Source organism: Pinus tabuliformis, chromosome 8 (assembly GCF_031772625.1).
Source record: "Pinus tabuliformis cultivar Carrire ecotype Pingquan chromosome 8, CPIR1, whole genome shotgun sequence".
NCBI classification, from domain to species: domain Eukaryota; kingdom Viridiplantae; phylum Streptophyta; class Pinopsida; order Pinales; family Pinaceae; genus Pinus; species Pinus tabuliformis.
In genome coordinates this window covers 425,308,530-425,322,806 of record NC_142294.1, presented here as the reverse complement: position 1 = coordinate 425,322,806, position 14,277 = coordinate 425,308,530, and the positions used below count along the sequence as shown (strand labels likewise).

Genomic DNA, 14,277 nt, shown 5'->3' with positions numbered 1-14,277 from the left:
TCTATTTTGGTGCCCGTACGGAAGAAGACAGGTGAGATTCGCTGGTGCATTGATTTTAGGAATCTCAATAAAGTTTCATTGAAAGATAACTATCCACTGCCCAAAATGGATCATATACTTCAGTGAGTAGTTGGAGCATCTCGTATGTCACTACTCGATGGTTATTCTAGATATAACCAAATTTATGTCCATGAAGATGACCGAGACAAGACAGCGTTCACCACTCCGTGGGGAACTTTTCATTATGCTAAAATGCCTTTTGGTTTGAAGAACGCGGGTGCCACCTTTCAGCAGGAAATGGATTTGGCTTTCGTAAATGAGAAGGATGTATTTTTGGTTGTATACCTTGATGATCTGACGGTGTTTTCCAAATCTGATGAAGAAAACATGTATCATCTGAAAACTGTCTTTCAAAAGTGCAGAAAATATGGTCTATCGCTGAATCTGAAAAAGAGCTTATTTGCCATGGAGGAGGGCAAACTACTTGGGCACATTATCTCAAAAGATGGCATTCGTATTGATCCAGAACGTGTACAAGCTATTCAGCAAATCGATCTGCCCCGGAATAAGAAGGAGATTCAATCTTTCAATGGTAAAATGAATTTCTTATGCAGCTTTGTACCTAATCTTGCTGAAAACCTAAGAGAGATTACAAACATGCTTAAGAAAGACAGCCAAGTGAAGTGGACGGAAGAGGCTATAAAATCTTTCAATTTAGTCAAATTGGCTCTTTCTTCAGCTCCAGTCCTAATCAGCCTGGAATACACTCAGGATTTTATATTGTTTTCATTCGCTTTGGAGCATACTATGGCAGCCGTGTTGATGCAGAAAAGAGATGATCACGAGAGACCAATTGCTTTCTTCAGCCGAACTATAAGAGATGCAACCTTAAAGTACAACATCATTAAGAAGCAAGCCCTCGCACTTGTGAAAGAATTGAAAGATTTTCGGGTATACATTCTGCATTCTCATGTTTTGGCTTAGGTTCCTAACGCTGCTGTCAAAGATGTTTTAGTGCAGCCAGATCCGGAAGGAAGACGAGGCAAGTGGATTGCAGCTTTATTGGAGTATGATGTAGAAATAAAGCCCACAAAGCTTGTTAAAGGACAGGGATTGGCAAAGTTAATGGCCGAATCAAACTTGCACGCTTTAGACATAAATATGATCGCTGCTATGTTCGATGAGAATGAGGAAGGTTCGTCAATTCAAGTATCTGAAATGTTTTCTCTTTCTCCGTGGTATTCAGATATCATATATGTGCTTCAAAATTTGTCACCACCACCCGTCATGACTAGAAACAAAGCTAGAACTCTCAAATTAAAGGCTGCCAAGTTTTGCATTCTAAATTTTGCACTTTATTGGAAAGATCCTGGTGGCGTTCTTTTGAATTGTTTGGTGGAAGAAGAAGCAAAGCAGGTCATGGAGGATTTCCACGAAGGAGATTGTGGTGGTCACCTTTTTTGGAAAACAACAGCAAATAAAGTTCTGAGAGCGAAATACTATTGGCCAACATTGTTTGCTGATGTATATAAGGTTGTCAAGAGCTGTCATAAATGCCAGATTTTTGAAGGAAGACAGAAATTACAGCCTTTGCTGCTTAAGCCCTTTGAGGTGAGTGCCCCTTTTCAGAAATGGGGGTTGGAATTCATTGGTGAAATTCATCCCGCTTCTTCCGGTCAGCATCGGTGGATTCTCATGGCAACAGATTACTTCACGAAATGGATTGAAGCAATTCCCACCAGACAAGCTACAGATGTGGTAATTATTTTATTCCTTGAAAATAACATCTTGTCTCACTTTGGTTGCCCGAATAAGTTAATCACTGATAACGCAGTAGCTTTCAAATCAAAAAGGATGGTAGAGTTTTGTCATAAATACCACATCATTTTGGGTCACTCAACTACCTATCATCCGTAAGGCAATGTATTGGCGGAGTCTTCTAACAAATCTTTAGTCAACATCATTAAGAAGCTCCTGGAAATCAACAAGAAGAGCTGGCATAAGAAGTTGGTCAATGCACTTTGGGCAGATCGGGTCAGTCAGAAGAAATCCATTGGTATGTCCCCCTTTGAGCTTGTGTACGGAGTTGACACATTGTTTCCTACCTCTCTCGCAGCCCCGGTAGTCAAACTTCTTCAGGAAGCCAGCAGTGAAGACGATCCTATGCAGAGAAGATTGAATCAAATGATCCATTTGCAGCAGACAAGAGAAGAAGTTTTCCACAACACATCCAAGTTGCAGGAGAAGATTAAGAAAATTTATGACAGAAAAGCAAAGGCGGACAAATTTTAGCTGGATGATGTGGTGCTGAAGTGGGATGCAAGGAATGAGGAAAAGGGTAAGCATGGTAAATTCGAGAATCTCTGGAAAGGTCCCTTCAATATCGCAGCATATCGGGGTCAGAATGCCTTTCTTCTGAAGGAAATGAACAGAGAAGATTTTCCAGGAGGGCCAATCAATTGTCAGCTGCTCAAGTGATACCATTTCTAAAAAGTTTTTTGTTGTTTCCATTGTCATTGAAAATACCATTTTATTTCAATTTTGGTTTGAGTTTGTCTAGTCAGTCTTTGAGTCATTTTAAGTCCAAATTTTAGTTAGTTCGAGTCAAGTTTCAGTCAATAAATGAGTAAAGAGTTTCATGTCCTTTGTCGAAATAATGACTCCATAGCCCAATGGACAAAGGCACTGCCTAACTCCTCCAGAGATCTGCTATTCTTGGCACCTCTGAGGAGCTACCATCCCCCATTGGAGCCAATGTTAGAGTCAGTCTTGTCAGTGCTCCATCGGAGATCAAAACTCTTTCTGCATTTCATTTTTAGGTGTCTCGCTCCATTCGCTCAACTACATTCTGCTAGGGGCATGCCATAATTTGATGGAAGGGTCTTGCCAATCATTACCCCTCATGCTTTGTACCTGCTGGCTCAGGTCTGTTCATCAAAGTTCATTAAATGACAGTCAATATTTGGTATTTTAATGGGCAAAAAATCATATCAGTCATAGGTCTAGGGTTTCATAAGTCATGTTTTCAGAGTACCCAAACATGCCAGCAGGCCACAGGGAGGTTCAACACGTTTCATCTCCAGATTTTCATCATCCATAATGCTCAAGGGTGATTCCTCTTCAAAACTCTGCTTTGAAGAGGAAATATTCAAATTAATGTTTATGATAAATATGTAAAGTTCTCCAAAATGAAGCACTTCAAAAGTTGGTTTTGGTCATCCTTTGCCAAATTCCATGACAGCTACTCCTGCAAAAAATTGTAAAAAATTTCAACATTTTAGTAAAAAATCCGAAAAGAGAATGTGAAATTCAGAGTTGTATTAAGTTGTAGAAAAAGTTCCAAAATGAAACATTGCAAAGTGGGTTTTGAAGAAACAAAAATCAAAACCATGACTCCATGCCTTTATATAGATTTTCTCGTAGGAATCAAAGTCATTTTACATGCCAAGGTCAGAGAGAAAGCATTTCAAAGGAATTTGGTGAGCCAGCGCGCGTTTTGGGTGAGGGTGAAGGTGTCTTGACAGGCGCGGCGCATACGGTAGGTGGCATGGCGCACTGGTCCAGCGCAGCGCATTGGGCGCGTTCCTCCAGTGCTAATTTCAACGGGCGCGGCGCACCGGTAGCGTGCGGCGCATACAATATAACACCCCAAAAATGCCAGAAAATCCTCCAAATCGCCATTGAATTGTTTAGACATGCCAGGTAGGGTCGATATCTCGTGATTCATCCATTTTTGTGTGTCATATGATGGTGGTTTATGGCTCGAAATATTGAAACAAAATTTCCAAACCCTAACTCTAAAAATCCTTATGTCAATTGCTGCTAAGAGTTGCAAATTCATCATTTTGTCACCAAGCTTTCGCTTCCATCCCATCTGTCCCTTTGTCCTCCATTCCCTTTTTCCTTATACCATATCGCTTTGAATGTCATTGTCCCTCATCCCCTAAATTTACTAAACCCTTATCCCCAATTCCCTTTCACCCATTACCCAATGTAAAAACCCCAAACCCTACCCTATGCAAAGTTCCCAAACCCTCCTACACTACCGTAAATAAAATCTACCCTAATACTCCTAATCCCTTCATATTTTCCCTCCCTAACAGTCCCTGTTACATTGCTCCCTTGGTGATAGATTTCAAACATATCACAACAGTAGTCCAGCACAGTCTTGCGACCATCATTCATTTCTCCAAGCACTTTTCACAACATCCATTATGTCTTCTGATTATTCATCTGACTATGAGGTGGAAACTCATAGTGACTCACCCACGGAAGAATGTGCACCCTGGAGGCCTCACAAAAGTGGCAGACATGTTAGAGAAGAATCAACTACCCTCACAAAATTGCAAGCCTGCCCTTTTGCCGTCTCTTGTTTTCGGTTTCAGTCATGCTATGAGTTTTGTGAAAAGGTTGCAAATGTTCAATTCCACCATGAGTTTGCTCGCCTATTTGTTCTACATTTGCATGGTGCTCAAGTTACTTTTGCAGGTGTTACTTTCATACTTACACCAGACTCTATTTCATTAGCTATCGACATGCCTAATATTGGAGAGCCATGGAACAAGAGACAAAAAGTTGACCGACAACATTATGAGCCATATGTTAAACCTGCTTTCTTGAGGCAACTTAAGAGGGTATTTCCCTTCCGATATCTTAAAGATGAATATGCCCCTCTAATGAAGTTAATTATGAAGTATTTTAGTTGTGAAGGCCATTTCTCCCAATTATATGCTTATCACATCAGGTTGCTCATGCATTTCACCCAGGTACGCATGATGAACATCCCATATTTCATATGCAGAAACATAGAGAGGATGACCGCCCTTGTGCAACACAAGACCCCTCAGCAGCAGTTCAACAACATTTGTCATTTTTCTCTCATCAAGATTTTGGTGGTGCATCAGCTTGATTTATAGGGTATTACTTGGGATGATTTCATCTCTCTTGACTTCTTTCGAGCTTCACAGAGACCTTCAGAGACTATATTTGAGAACGGGGGACCTTCTCATCAGTATGAATGCCATGAGATCGCTAGTGTGTCGACATTTATCACATATCAAAGGGGAACTAGGCATTTGTTTGCAGCAGCAAAGCGAGTGTTATCTCCACTCGGGGTGGAAGGGGCCTCGCTTTCGACATCAGCACTACAGGTACATGACAGAGGTTAGGAGCCAATGCATGATGAGGGACCATCAGGTGAATGAGAGACCAACTTCGTTCTCCTTCATGATGATGACACAGATACGGATCCGCAAAGTGCACAGCTTAAAGAGATCATCCAGGAGGAGCAAACAAAGATCCAAGCCTTATCCCTTGACTTGGAGAGAGCCAAATGGAATATGAAATATCTGGAGTAGAGGAACAAATGACTTGAGTATCGGCAAGCTGAGATAGAGTTGCAACTGATCAAGGAAAACCGACAACACATCATGGCAGCACAAGGTAGACCTATGGAGCAAAGAGATGAGGACAGGGAGTATGTTTTAGAGAAAGTGAACGTTCACTTGGAGCAGCTTTTGGAGAAGGCTAATAGGGAAAAATCAATGCTGAGGCGCGTGACTCACCATTACATGGCCCGGAACATGAGCTCCAAAGCGAGAATCAGGAGCCTAAAGGCAAAATTGAGGAAGGTGACAAAAAGACAAAAGAGGCAAAAAGAGAAAGATCAGCTCCGAATCTTGGCCGAGGCTTCTTTGGTCTAGCATGACATGTGATAGAGAAGGTACAACCCAAATTTCAAGAAATTTGGAGTACATTTTTGCATTTTGAAATTTTGTGCACAAAAAATAGGCTTTTTCTCCCTATGCGCCGCACCACCTGCCGCGCGCTTTCGCTAGGGAGCTCCAAATGACAAAAAAAATATATTTTTGGATTTTCCATGGAGAATTATGATTTATGGTGCATAGCCAAGAAGTTTGGGCAAATTTTGAGTCCTCAGGAGGTCAAAAACAGCCAAAAAATGACCTCTACCCCTATTTTGACACACAGGAAGCAGTCTTGGGAGATTGCTGTTTTGGAGGGGAAAATGGCATCCAAATTCAGAAATTCCACTTGGGTTGGAAAGTAGACAGGTAGGGATTTCCAGCAAGCATAATTGGGCTCAATTTTGACTTCAGGAAGTGCCTCAAAACCCGCTCCAAAGTGGCGCGACGCATACCTATTTTGGCGCAGCGCATAGAGACCCAAAGGCCAAAATCACTTCCGCTCCGTGAGAATTCGATTTGCAATTTTCTCCAAGTGAACCCGTTCATTAAAAACACATTTTTTCCATCATCAAAGGCAAATTTTAAAAAACATTTTCATTAAAGGTTGGCTTCTATCCAAGTGGCAAAAGGAAGGTGAGTAGTCACGGCTACATTTTTATTTTTTTTTAATGCTGCACCTGTCACTAATGGTTGGCTTTTCATTTCCAGTTTGTAATGATTTACAAAAAACTCCCCAACTTTGGGTTGATCCAATTTTTGATAGTGAAGCTTATTTATTGTATGAAAAACCATTTGCAAAGGGTGGGTGGGAATTTCTGGGAAACGGTGGGAGAGAAACTCAGTTACTGACTGTACATTTTGACAGAGAATTAACGAAAGGTTGTAGCTCTGGTTCATGAGATTCCTGTGGCGTGAGTTGAGCAAATGTATTTTATTTCTGTTTCATATGTATTTCGTTATGTTTCACACTTCATTCATATTCATTTCCAGTGAAAGCTTCTAAGTAAGAAAAGGTAGAATTTAGTTTACTGCTCTGCCTTGGGAAAGTTTTCACGTTCTATGTTTTCTTCTGTTGAAAAGGATTCATGTATTTATGCCCTTTTCACCCTCTTAAACAATCTCTCCACTTCATATTATTTCAAATCTAGTTGCTAGACTTTCTGCCTGTCTTGCCTCACGAAATAATCTGCGTCTTTGAGTTAAATTCTCTGCTCATGCTATTCCTTGGTCCCATACATCCCAGGAAACTCAGTCATTCATCAAAATACCTATTTCATATTTATTTACCTACCCTAAAATCAGTATCCATTTTAAGTCACTCTCTAACCCTATTCGTTTATTCTTTTACTGAGCGTGACTCAGAGAGAGCCCTCTCCTGTCCTCGTAGGGCTAGCTACGAGGCTGAGTGTGGTTTGTGGTTACCCTAAATTTTGCCTTCCTTCAGCCTAAGCAAGATTTAGGCCCTAACAGGCACTACAGGTCTAAGGTTAGCATCAAGTCTATCCTAGACCCCTGGTGATCCAATAGAATGTGCTCCAACATGAACGTCATCTACCATTACAAATTTACTATCAGCATATATTTATTAGCTCTTCCTCATATGTGCCTCATGTCGGGGATCCAGCTTGTCCAATTTTTTATCACTTCAGAATCTAATAAGGAGGTTATGTGGGAAGAGGCTTCCCTTTCAATCCGGGTCAACTCCTCTTATAGATGAATCGAGATTTTCTCCCTATATCTCTATGAAAATCCTTCTATCTGGTGATGTAAGAAAGTATTCCCTCTATAAGCTTACTCCTCATAGTAAGTTCCCCCTCCCCTCACAAGGCGTCTATATAGGCATGACACTTACATACCTTGGTAACTGTGTTGTGGAAAATAGGTTGCATATGCCACACAGGGGCTCACTCACCCCAAACCACTTCACCTTGTTCAGGTCAAAGGAAATTTGAGAAGGCACTTGAGATTTCACAAGGCAATTAACTTGACCATCAGGAAATAAGCCCAAACACACCTCTCCACCAATCCACCTACTACTTACGCCTTGAGTCCAATCAATATCCACCTCACTCCACTTCTAGAATTGTTGAGTGAATTGTATTCCTAGGTTCTAAACCTTAAAAGGCACACCCTTCCAAACCACACTGAAAAATGGTAGTTTGAGAGCCATCCCAAGCCTAGAGAGTCCCACCACCTCTTCTACTACAACCAATCCACACACCCAGACCAAATCTGATACTTTGTATAATCCCAAGAATTGAATCTTCCATCAAGACAATACCAACACTAAAAAAAAAGGAGTCTCAAAGCTTTCCAAGATAGGGATGACATGAAACTATCCCACAGCAAACACCCCTCTTCAATTTAACCCAGTACAAATGTTCCGTAGTATCCTCTAACCTCTCTATTTCATGGAATTTGTTGGTATGTATGTAATCACAATTTCACATCTTTTCTTTATGTTATAATTCCTTAGGATTTAAATTGAATTTTTGATTAAATCTAACATCTTAAAAATTTATCAAAACAATTGTTTAGACAAATTATATAATTTAAAAGTTAAAATTTTAATTGGAACAAAATCGACTAAAAAATATTCTTGTATCAAAAAATAGAATAATTATTTTAACTTAAAATGAATCACTTTTTAAAGTGTTAAAAACAATTATTTTAACCTAAAATAAATCACTTTTTAAATTTGTAAAAATGATTTTGAATTTATAGTTAATCTACCTAAAAAGAAAAGGACATAACTTTGTCCATAAATTTTGGTAATTATTAATTAATTCAAAATATTTCCAATTTTTATAAACTAAAAAATTTATAAAAATATTATTAATTAGATGCCATTAATTTATTAAAAATAAATAAAAATCAACATATTCTAAAACCAAAAACACTTAAAAAAAACACTCTGATTACCATTTTCTCGAGCAATTTGATAATATATTTCTACAATTTTATTAATTTCTTTAGTTCATTAGTGTGGTTGTACAAGCTCCTCCTCACATCACTATTTTAACTTCTTTCAAAATAAATTCTATTGCTATTCCATGAGCATAATTTTTTTGTTAGACTGAATTTATTAATTTGAAGCAAAAATAACAAACATTCATAATTAAAAACCAACTTAATTTCATTACATATTTATACCTTAACTAATACTATTTGAAGTTGTGTAAAAGCTCCCAAACATAAAATTTACGCAAGTTAAACACGTAAAATAAAATTTTTCTTTTATTATGACAGCTTTTCATTAACAAGGTTGATTTTACGAGTTCTCAATTGCTATTGGTAATTTTCATGCTTGAACTTAATTAATACAAGTTATATCGCGTTTAATATAGCCTGTTCTAGAGGTTGCTTTCACATGGGCAGCTAATCTGGGTTATCAATTCCGGGATTGTGTTTATGACTGTTGTACCCTTGTCATTATTGCACCATTTACTTGGCGCCTTGGAAGTGTACCCCACCATCGATTCCATAGTAACTATGCCAGATTATATATATACTTTTCTTTATGTTAAAGCTGGCTCTGCTGATGTGTAAGGATAGATTTACTTCACTACTTAACTCTGCTCTGCCTGTACGTGGCATGAGCAGCCCACTCTCAGTAGCCCCTCTCCTGGGTCTTCTCGCCACTTCAACGGAGGAGATTTGGCTACCCAGATCTACGGTTAGTATTCTATCGTGAATGATATTACTGCTTTCGATAGTTTCTATGCTGCATTTGCTTCCTCTTATGTTTGTTCTATGGTTTGGTCTCGGCTCCTTCAGGGCTTTGGTGGTTCTGCTCCTCAACAGTCCATGATCTCCAACTGGTCGAGAGGCTTCTTGGCTGGGTTTATGACTCTACCGTCTGAGAGTGGTCACAGTAAGCTTTCGCACCTTATGCTCTTGGTGTTTGCTGCACAGTGGTTTGTTAATTCTTTCATTTACATATTCCATCTTTAATATGTTGTTGTATCTTCTACTGCAGATGCTACTCTATGGCAATGAAGCCTGCAATCGGATGGGCAACCCTTTTAGGCTTCATCACCCGAGGCGACTTCGGGGTAAGAGAATCTTCTAAGAGTGAATTTAGCACGAGAAATTTGAGTCCGTTGGGTGTCCAAACTGGGTTTTCCTTTTAGTAGGCATTCCAGAGCCTAAATCTTTTAGGGAGAAATACTAGTCGATATTAACTCTTGTATGAGGCCGTAGGCCATACTGTTCGGGTTTTTCATGTATTTTCAAGTTGCCTCAAGGTAGCTTCTAGCTACAAGACCCAAGCTGGGTCATGCCGGTTTATTGTTCCAACTATGAATGTATATTGTTGCTAAACTAAGAACTGAACCTTCCTATGGGTTAATCCCAGGAATGGGACTTATTTGACAATTTAATCTGTAGGTCTTTTAACTGTTGTTTACTCCTCCATTTGCCGATTAACAGATTTTGTTTTCCCACAAGAAGAGTTTATCGAGATACTGTGATGATGAAAGTATTGCTTGTATGTAGTCATTGCTCGTTGATTACATAGACAGGGCTTCTCTTGTTTAGCTGTAAATTGGGATTTGTTACCCGTCTCTACCAGTCTGCTATTTCAAGTTAGATATATTTTATTTCGTAGAGTACTACTTTTCTGGGTATCCTTTCTTTTTACAGGGTTGCTGGAATTCTCGTTGATGTTTCAGGGTTTCACTCTCTATTAATTTATATCAGTTATGTAAAACTTTCATCAATGAGTTGGAAGCCCTACCTTGTTAGAAACCATACCCCTCTGGGTTTAGAAACCCTACCTCTCTCAAGCGATTCTAGCGGCATTCTGCTAAAGTGTTTTGTCTTGAACGGGGTTCCAAATGATTATTACGGCTTTTAACTAATAAATTATTCCTTCCCTAGTGGATGCTAGTCTTCACCAGCAACATCGACCCCTGAAATTGCTCTATTTGCGTTACTACTTCTTATGCGGACTCATTAGTAGAAAATCTCCACAGGCAATCACTCAAGAATTCTGAACCCTGTGAATACAAGCGTGTTTAATTTACTCCTGTCATTATTTTCCATTTTGCTATCCTCAGAGACTATAAATGTAAATGTTAATTTATGTCTTTGTTTTCCAGAACCTGTTCTTGAGGTGAGAAACACGAATATTTAATTCTTGTCTTTATTTTCCAAAATCTATTCATGGAAGCTATAAGCGTAAATATTTAATTTTTGTCTTTATTTTTCCATAACCTATTCTTTGAGGTTACAAACATGTTTAAATATTTGCTATCGTTATTTTCCAGATTCTATTATAAACAAGATTCGGTTCTCTGTGTTCATAGACATGAAAATTTAATCACTGTAACAACATAACTACTCTTGCTGAGCTCATCAGTTTGTTCCCATACCTGAGTTCAGATGTTTCCTGTAAGAATTAACTCCAAGGGCAAGAACCACCGTATCCCTGGCGCTTGTCAACCACCTGACCTTAGGAGGGTCCTTCTCGACCCATCCAACCCCAAGCACTCTTCCAAGACCACCATCTTCTGCAAGATTCTGGCACTCTCAAGCCTGCGCTATTTGGTCGTTACCAGACTTAGCGTCTACCGCAAGTTTCCTGCTTTCCAAGCCTGCGCTATCTGGTCATCACCAGTCGTAGCATCTTTTGAAAGGTTATGGCATTGTATGCCCCCGTTATCTGGTCATTACCAGACTCAGTGTCTACTACAAGATTATGGCACTCAGCCAGTGCTATCTGGTCATTACCAGACTTAGCGTCTATTTTCTTTTTCCCTCCCCCCACTAGAGCCTCTACCGTTTGAGAAGGTAGTTAGGTTTCCTTTTCTTTTTTCTTTTTTTGGCAACCATCATACTTAATTTTTAATCCTCCTTTCCTGAGGAGACACCGCAGCCATTGACAATTTGTTTCTTTTAATTAGTAGTAATGAGAAACATAACAATAATTAAAAACACAGTTAAATTCAAACAGTACTAATAATAATTACTCAATTACCCCAAAAGTATCAATAGTTAAACAGTTGAATTTACTACTGTTAATAAAATACTATCACTTTACTAGGGGCATTACATCTCCCCCTCTTGAAATTCAACATCGTCTCGATGTTGTTCACTCATAAATAGTTTAGGATAAGCTTCCCTCATGATCTGTTCATCCTCCAAGGTGGCCTCATCTGGCTCGAAGTGCTGCCATTGCACTTTAACCTGGGCGATGGCTCGTTTCTGCAACATGACCCTTCTCCAATCTAGTATGCTCATTGGCTCGACTAGAAATTCTCCTTCTGATTCCACCTGAAACACACAATATCTTGATCAGTTTCTCCCTTAGCAACCAATTTTGATTTGTGCTACTTAAGACATGTTCTTACCTGAATGTCCTGCCAACTAATTATGTGCTTAGGGTCATAGACATATTTCTTTAATACTGACACATGGAAGACATTATGGACCCGGATATGGCTAGGTAGGGCTAGCTGATATGCCACCAGCCCAACCCTTGCTAAGATTTGGAAAGGTCCACAAAAACGGGGTGCCAATTTGGCGCAACCGTTCCATTGTAAGGTACTTTTCCTTGCCCGAATCCTTACATACACATGCTCTCCTACCTGATATTCTTTAAAGTTTCTTTTTTGGTCTGCAAAGTTTTTTTTTTCTATCTTGAGCTACCTTTAAATTGGCTCTCATCTTTTTGACCATTTCTTCCATCTCTTTTAACATCTCTTGACCCAACATGAGTCTGTCTTCTAGTCCACCCCAACTAGATGGTGTACGACATTTTCATCTGTAAAGTACTTCGAATGGGCTCATCTGTAAAGACGCATGATAACCATTATTATATGCAAACTCCACCAGATGCAAATATTCTTCCCACCGGGATGGTTGCTGCATCACATATGACCTCAGCATATCTTCTACCACGTGGTTCACCCATTCAGTCTGTCCGTCGGTCTGAAGATGATATGCAGTGTCGAAAGTTAGTTGAGTTCCCAATCCCTCAAACAAGGTCCTCCAAAATGCCGATGTAAACTTAACATCACGGTCAAAAATTATAGTTTTGTGTAAACCGTGGAGCTTAAATCTGTTCTGCATAAAAATATTTGCAATTTGTGTTGTGCAGTAAGTAGACTGTACCGGTATGAAGTGGGCTGATTTGCTGAGCTTGTCCTCCACTACCATGATGGAATCATTATTTCTCTTGGATTTAGGTAATCCCATGATAAAGTCCATAGTAATGATCTCCCACTTCCACTCTGGTATGGGTAATGGCTGTAACAGTCCAGCAGGGTGTTGATGTTCTATTTTAACCTGTTGACACTCTATGCATCGTGCCAGATATTCTGTCACTTCCCTCTTCATGCCTGGCCAGTAGTATTCCTTTCGAAGCGATGTGATGAGCTTTTGGTATCCCGGGTGTCCTGCATAAGGACTTTTATGATATTCATCTAAAATCATTTTCTTGATGCCATCTTGGTTGGGTACATATATTCTTTTTCTGTAGTACAACATGCCTGCTACATTCAGCTCATAACCTTGTTGCATTATGTGACTGGTCAAGTTCTGCACTTGCTGTTTTATTTGCTGATAAATTTGATCTTGTTTAGCTGCCCTTTTAATTTCCTCACTGAGGGTAGATTTCCCTTCACTAAAGGAAATTTCATAGAGGCAATGTACTTTTCGACTTAGAGCATCAGCCACCCGGTTTTCTTTTCCTTTCAGGTGTTTGATCTCGAAATCGAATCCACTCAAGAAGTCCACCCACTGATCTTGCCTAGCATTTAAAGTCGGCTGGTTAAAATAACTAGTCAGGCTGTGGTGGTCTATCATCATTAAAAATTTCCTCCCTAACAGATAATGACGCCACATTTTTAATACGTGAACGACAGCGGTCAGTTCCAGATCATAAGCATAATACTTCTGTTCATACTCTTTCAATTTTCTGGACTCGTAGGTGATCACTTTTCCTTCTTGCATCAACACTCCCCCTACTCCCTCTTTACTCGCATCTGTGCAGACCACGTAGTGATTTTCTGGGTCTGCTATGCTCAATATTGGTGCGGTTGTGAGCAGATGTTTGAGCTATTCAAAACTCCTTTGACATTCCGTAGTCCATTTAAATATTTTTCCTTTTTTTGCAGAGAAGTAATAGGGTAAGCAACTCTTGAAAACCCTTCCACAAACCCCCTGTAGTATCTTGCCAGTCCCATGAAAGATCTTATATCTGCCACATCTTTCGGTATTGGCCATTCCATTATGGTCCTTATCTTTTCGGGATCCACTGCAATGCCCTCTTTGGTGATAATATGTCCCAGATACTGGATCTGCTCCTTATAGAAATCGCATTTGCTATACTTGGCGTACAACTGATGCTCCCGTAGTGTTTGTAACACTAGCCTGAGATGCTCCTCATGCTCTTTAACATTCCGGGAATATATTAGTATATCATCAATAAAAATTAACACAAACTTATCCAAGTACTGATGAAATATGTTATTCATCAAGCACATAAACATCATGGGTGCATTGGTCAGCCCGAAAGGTAGTACCACAAAGTCATAGTGTCCATAGCGAGTTCGAAAAGTGGTTTTAG

The 14,277-nt window shown here is 39.5% G+C and overlaps 1 long non-coding RNA gene across 1 annotated transcript; it reads left to right on the top strand.

Moving 5' to 3' along the window:
• Window positions 1-9,276: 9,276 nt before the first annotated feature.
• On the top strand, window positions 9,277-10,113 carry LOC149235864 (uncharacterized). Its single transcript, XR_016268351.1, has 3 exons — window positions 9,277-9,381; window positions 9,483-9,579; window positions 9,685-10,113. It is a non-coding gene; the product is annotated as an uncharacterized LOC149235864 (long non-coding RNA).
• The last annotated feature ends 4,164 nt before the right edge of the window (window positions 10,114-14,277 follow it).